The following is a 6,551-nucleotide window of genomic DNA, read 5'->3' on the forward strand; positions in this document are numbered from 1 at the left end:
CATACCTGTTCGGGCAAGTAATTTGTTGCAAACATCCATTGGTATATTTCTTATTCAATTTGTATGTGTTCTTTAAAATCTATATACCGAATTCACTGTCTTTAAATGTACGTATTTTCTTATTGCGTCACTTGTAATTGTCCTTCAGGCTAACTTATCACTTATCACCAGATTTGGTGTTTTTGTATATGACACTGTGCTGTATGTGACTTTTATTTTCACAGTCCGAAAGGGTTTTACCGTACTGGTGCGATCGCATGCTTATAAAGATCAATGTTTCTATCGTGATGGTGCATCATATATCATCAGTAACGGACAAGTGAGCATTATTGATAAAAGTAAGTATACTTTTTTTCATGTGAGGTCATTTGGGCAATGTTCGATCGAGCACATTGTGTGGCCATTAAAAAGCTCATGCCTAGTTTACACATAGCCGACTTTGGCTCCCGAACACCAGCCGACTCTTAGCCGACCCAAGTCGGCAGAAGTTCGGGAGTAGTCTGACCAGTTTAGGCCACGCCTATTTTTTTTAGCGCCGAACATGTCCCAAACATCTCCCGACCAGTAAATGACTTTTATTTATTAAACTTTACAGAAAAAGTTCTGCAAGGTGTGGGTAACAGGATATACCTTTACATGACCCACACCTCCAGCAACAGTTAAAATCATAACAATGAACAATAGAGAAAGGGCAAGTAAAAACAAAGAACTTTACATAGAGGTATTCTAACAAAAAACGGCAAGATACGAAACAATACCCAAACAAAACAACAATAAAAGGGATCAGATAAACTAAGGTTAACAAACAAATGAGAATGATGTAACTATAGGTTGACCGCACATTTAGATGTGCATCCAATCAGCACTTGGAACAATGGGTCCAAGTGCTTATTAGATAGACATCAAAATGTGTGGCCAAAAGAGAGAAGTAATGATCAATAACGGACTGCTTAAAACGATTTGTTGAGAATGTTGGATTTAGCCGAAGTTTTCTAATTTCAGGTGGTAAGGAGTTCCAGATGTAGACGATTCTGTTAAAATAGGAGTACTGAAAGTTTGTAGTGTGACATTTACCAGGGATAAGTTTAGCTTGTGAATGTGCTCTTAAAAGGGGATGTGGGAGATTTAAAAAGTTGTCAATATTAATATCATAAAGTCCTAGTAAGCACTTATATAAAAAACATAGATCAAGTATTTCTCGTCGGTAGGACAGAGGTAATAGTGAACAATGTATTAATCTCGTCTTGTAGTCTGCTGTGTAATCATTAAGAATATACTTGGAGGCACGTCTTTGAACTTTTTCGACTGAGGAAATGAGGTTGTGTGTATAGGGTGACCAAACGACAGAGCAGTACTCAAGTCTGCTTCTGACTAAAGTGAGATATAGCATTTTTTTTACATTTACAGGGGCATTGAAACCTACAGATCTTTTTAAAAAGCCGAGAGCTGAGTTTGCTCTCGAAGTGATATTATGTACATGAGAATCGAAAGTTAAATTCCACGTAGCTAATACCCCTAAGTCGGTAAATTCAGGAACAGACTCGAGGACCGTGTCATTCATTTTGTACGTTAAGTTAATAGGATTTCTAGATCTGCTTATTGTAAGGATTTTACATTTGTTGGGATTAAAATTCATTTGCCAAGTATTACTCCAATCGTACATACAATCAATGTCTCTCTGGAGTGATACACAATCTAAGACAGTAGAAATTTGTTTAAAACATTTAGAGTCGTCAGCGTAAAGGCCCATTTTGTTGCTAACTACGGATGGAAGATCGTTGATATATAATAAGAAAAGGAGGGGACCAAGAATTGACCCCTGGGGGACTCCCGATACTACTGGGAGCCAATCCGAACACGTACCCTCGACCATTACACGTTGCCTCCTACATGAAAGATAACTATGGAACCAGGTAAGTAAATTTGAATGAATACCATACATTTTGAGCTTATGGACTAACAGCTGGTGAGAAACGCAGTCAAATGCCTTGGAAAAATCCAAATATATGATGTCTACTTGGCCACCTCGATCTAAAATCCCGCCAATTTCATGGTAAATTTCAAGGAGCTGTGTCGATGACGATCTGCCCTTGATGAAACCGTGTTGTAACGGATATATCAAGTGCTTTAAATGAGGAAATATACGATTAAACAAACACCTTTCCATTATCTTTCCGACAATGCTAAGAAGAGAAATTGGGCGGTAATTTTCTACTAGATCTTTCCGGCCTTTTTTAAAGACAGGACAAATATTTGCATCCTTCCACTGCGCAGGAACCCAGCCCTGGCTCAAACTTCTGTTAAACAATGCAGTCAGGTGAGGAGCGATCACATGTGCGCACTCTCGAAATACAGTAGGTGAAAGTCCATCTGGACCAATTGCCTTGGTGCAATCGAGTATCGACAGTACATTTTGGACTTCTTCAATTGAAAATACAATATTTCCTAGACATGGATGTTCGAAAGCCACGATTTCAGGCAGACAAAGGGTATCATTAGATAAAGTGAAGACTGAATGAAAGTAATCGTTAAACATGACAGCCTTCTCTATGGCGGAGCTTGCTTTGGCGCTAGCTGAATTCAAGACGGCCGGAAGGCATTTGGATTTGGTTTTAGATCTAAAAAAAGACCAAAACCTTTTCGGGTTCGTTTGCACTAGAGGTCCAAGATTGTTCAGAAACGAGTTGTACTTTGTCTTAATGAGTCTTTGAAGATCGTTTCTGAGTTTTCTAAACTTGCTCCAATGTGAAGGACTGTTAGTTCGTTTGGCTAATCGCCATGCCGTCTTCTTTTTGTTGCGTGCATGTCTGACTTCGCCGTCGAACCAAGGTAATGAAGATGATCGTTTTACACACATTTTTGGAACACAAAGCTCAACAGATTCGGTAACTTCGAACATCCACCTCTCCCAGACATTGTCAAGATTAACATCATCATTGATATTGTGAAGTTTTGATTCTAGATCTAACCTTAGCCTATTAAAGTTACCTCTTTTATAATTATAAACATATCGTTTATCTTCATGCCTTTTGATCTTCCTATTGATGATCAAACCAAACTGTAATATAGCATGGTCAGTAGGATACTCTGATGTCACCTGTTCGATTTCTAAACATTTGTCAGGTATGTTAGTCAACACTACATCTAGCAAATGACCATGACTGTTGGAGATGACATTATTTATCTGAGTAAGAGCGTAGTCATTTAGTAAATCACATAGGCGACTCTCATGTTCGGAGTGGCTTCCTCCTTTAGACCAATCTATGTTTGGGCAGTTAAGATCACCCATCAGTACTACCTGGCTGTACTCCTTGGAGACACAGCTTAGAATAGAACTCAGATTAGCATTAAAGACAGACAAGTCACCACTCGGTGGCCTGTAATACACAATGAGTACAATTTTTTGATGATTTGTGGGATGAATGTCACAAATAAGAACCTCGTCCATGGGCTCAAGGTCCTCTCTTCTCTGTGAGAGAATATTAGATTTAACAGCCAACATTACACCACCACCTGTCATTCCAGGCTTGGTGACACTTCTGTCTTTCCGATGAACGGTGTAGTCCTGGGGCAGAAGCTCCTGGTCGGCTACACACGGAGTTAGCCAGGTTTCAGTCACAGATATGATGTCAGGCTGTACAGTAGCAACAAGATTTTGAAAGCAAACGAGTTTGTTATATTTTTTGCTAACTGACTTGACACTGCGAGCGTTTAAGTATAGTACATTGAGACATGAAATGTCAGTTGGGAGAGTCTTTACTCGTTGCTATTCACCCACCAACGGTCTGGAGTTTGAGTGAGTGTTCGTGGCGCAGTCGCGGACAGTATCACAGGAAACGGTTGAAACAGGAGGACTCGTCGCGGGCATGGCCGACAGGGATTCCTCACACGTAGTCCGGAGGTCCAAAGGTGGAACATCGGTGGTGAGTGGAGGGGTGGTTATGTGGGAAACGGTTTTGGTGTGTAGGTCACGAGCAGGTTTCGGGACTCCTTGACTGACCTGAAATCGTTCTGCGTTCTGTTTTTTAGTTGCCGGATGCGTGCGTTGTTCGGGTGAGGGGAGCGACCGTTTCCTGTTCCTCAGGTTGTAGCGATCGTTTGAAGGGCGGTAGCTTGGTGCTGTGACGTCGCTGTTGGGATGTGGTTCCTCAGCCGACATGAGTCTGGAGGCCCTAGACCGCCGCTTATTCCTGTGATTAGAGAGGTGGCGCCTGTCAGCATCAGCAACCGCTGACGGACGCTGATCTGTGTGTTGAACACGAATGTCCCGTATAGCTCCTGCAATGGCGAGGTCAGATTCGTCCTCTAGTCTAGCGAGTGACTGGAATCTGTTAGACGTAGGTACTACGGCTGGTCTCACATACTTGTTAAAGGCTCGGTTGATCATGTCTACCGAGTCTTGGGTTTGGGGACTAAACCCAACAGAATCATCTCGGTCAGCGGACCTTCTTTGATAGCGAGTTGGATGTCGCTCGGTTTCAGTAATGGAAGCGCAATTTGCCTTGGTGTGCCCAGTCATACCGCATGAAAAGCACGTGATGTTAGGGCATTCGTAAGCCTTGTGGTCGAGAGCTTTGCAACGTCGACAGTTAACGATCTGCCCTTGACCACAAAATACCTCAAGATCAATGTCAGTACATTCAGAAGGGTTCAGTGGATGCGGCACACTTATGGTGGTGAACCTCGGGGGCGGACGCTCAGTGAACTTTTCCACATAACAGAACCTGTGCCCCGTTCTAAGGTGCTTGAACATGTCAGTAGCGTTTTTTACTAGATGTCTCTCGATTGGTGTGGCACGTATGGAAAACTTGTCAACCCAATCAGCTACAACGACGTCAGGTACCGAGTGATACACCCCGTGTATTGATATCCTGGTTAAGCGAGGTTTTGTCAGGGGTGTGGTCACGAAGTCGAGCAAAGTCAGATCCTTGCCATGTAACTGAATATGAGCCTGTTTGAGAGCTGCGGCTTTTACTTTGGGGTTTGACAAGTTTATGATGATCATTGGGGGAATAACTTGAACACCCAATATGTCTGACGGTCTCACACCATCGGCCCCATGATGTTGCGTACTTTCTACTAGGGACAAGGCAACGTCTTCTTCCCTTGCCCTGAATCCTGATTTCATGTAGCATTTAATCCACAGATTCGTGTCGGCCAGCTTGTCCGCAAGCGGATCTGGCACGGATATATCCACTTCGGACATCATGAAAATGTAAACAAAGGCTTGCTACAGCCCAACACTGTGCTTATAGCCAATTTCTTCACAGAAGACTCACCGGTCAAATCGTGCGGTTATCCCCGTAGACTTAGAAATCAGCTTCTTTGATGGATGCTTTTCTGGGCATTTGGAACTCCACTCGACGATCGTAGGACGTCTGGAGTGCTGTCGTGTAGGATTCCTTTGTTCGGCACCCTCCCCACTCAGCCGACGCTGGCAACTTACAAGATCCAGAAATCGTTGTACACAACACAAAACGTTCAAGTCTCGTCTTCAAAGTGTAGCGATACTGTCCTGCTAACTCTCTGCACGTGGATTTAGATCGGATGGGCACGCAAATGACGAGAAATAAGCTTTTATTGAGAACTATTACAGACCGACTCATAAACACTGCTACTGCCGAAAGCGCCACCTAGCGGTACTTACTCTCAACTGTGTCCTGAATGCTGTCCAACCTGTTCCCTACCATGCCGACCTCTAGCCGCAGACTACCGAATCACTCATGACTGATTCCCACCCGATTGCCGACCCTCTCTCGACTTGAAATAGACATAATCAGCGATTTTCAAAAGAGTGCTCATTTTCGTTTTTAATCAAGATTATCCTTTCCTCTATTTTGTAAACATCACCAAGAGATCAAATTTGGATCACAGATAGCTCCAATACGGTATTTATGGTTCTTTTTGTTTTTGGCTGGATGTCGGTCGTGTGAAGTTCGGGAGTGATTCGTCTACGTCCTCGCAATAATCTTTTTGCTTGGAAATGAGTTAGCAGAGATTTTTCTACGGTCTTGGGGTGAATCATTGGTTAGTTGGAAACAAGCTGGGAGTAAGTCAGCAGTGTTTATGGCGTGTTTAAGATTTAATTTGACTGCTGACTTACTCCCGAACACTAGCCGACCGTACCGAACACCAGCCGAACACCAACCGACCCATTCCAGACCTGCCGATCAGAGCCGAATGTTTTGAACATTTCAAAACATTCGGATGGAGCAGCCGAACACCAGCCGACTCAGCCGAACACCAGCCGAACGCCAGCCGACTCAGCCGAACGCCAGCCGACTACAGCCGACTAGCTCCCGAATCACTCCTAAACCATAGTCGGGAGAGAGTCGGGAGCCAAATTCGGCTATGTGTAACCTAGGCATTATCCTTAATTTCAAGAATAAAGAAAATACCGTATGTAGTAATATTGAAATAAGGTGCAGGAGCTCTACAATACATATCATCACTTGTCCTACGCGCCAGGTCTACAACGTGGATATCAGGTGTTCATTTTGAATGAACGGACGGGTGAAGTAATAAACAAGACGGTTTTTGACACCTGGGAG

The sequence above is a fragment of the Branchiostoma floridae genome, unplaced genomic scaffold (genome assembly GCF_000003815.2).
Source record: "Branchiostoma floridae strain S238N-H82 unplaced genomic scaffold, Bfl_VNyyK Sc7u5tJ_1550, whole genome shotgun sequence".
In the NCBI taxonomy this organism is placed as follows: Eukaryota; Metazoa; Chordata; class Leptocardii; order Amphioxiformes; family Branchiostomatidae; genus Branchiostoma; species Branchiostoma floridae.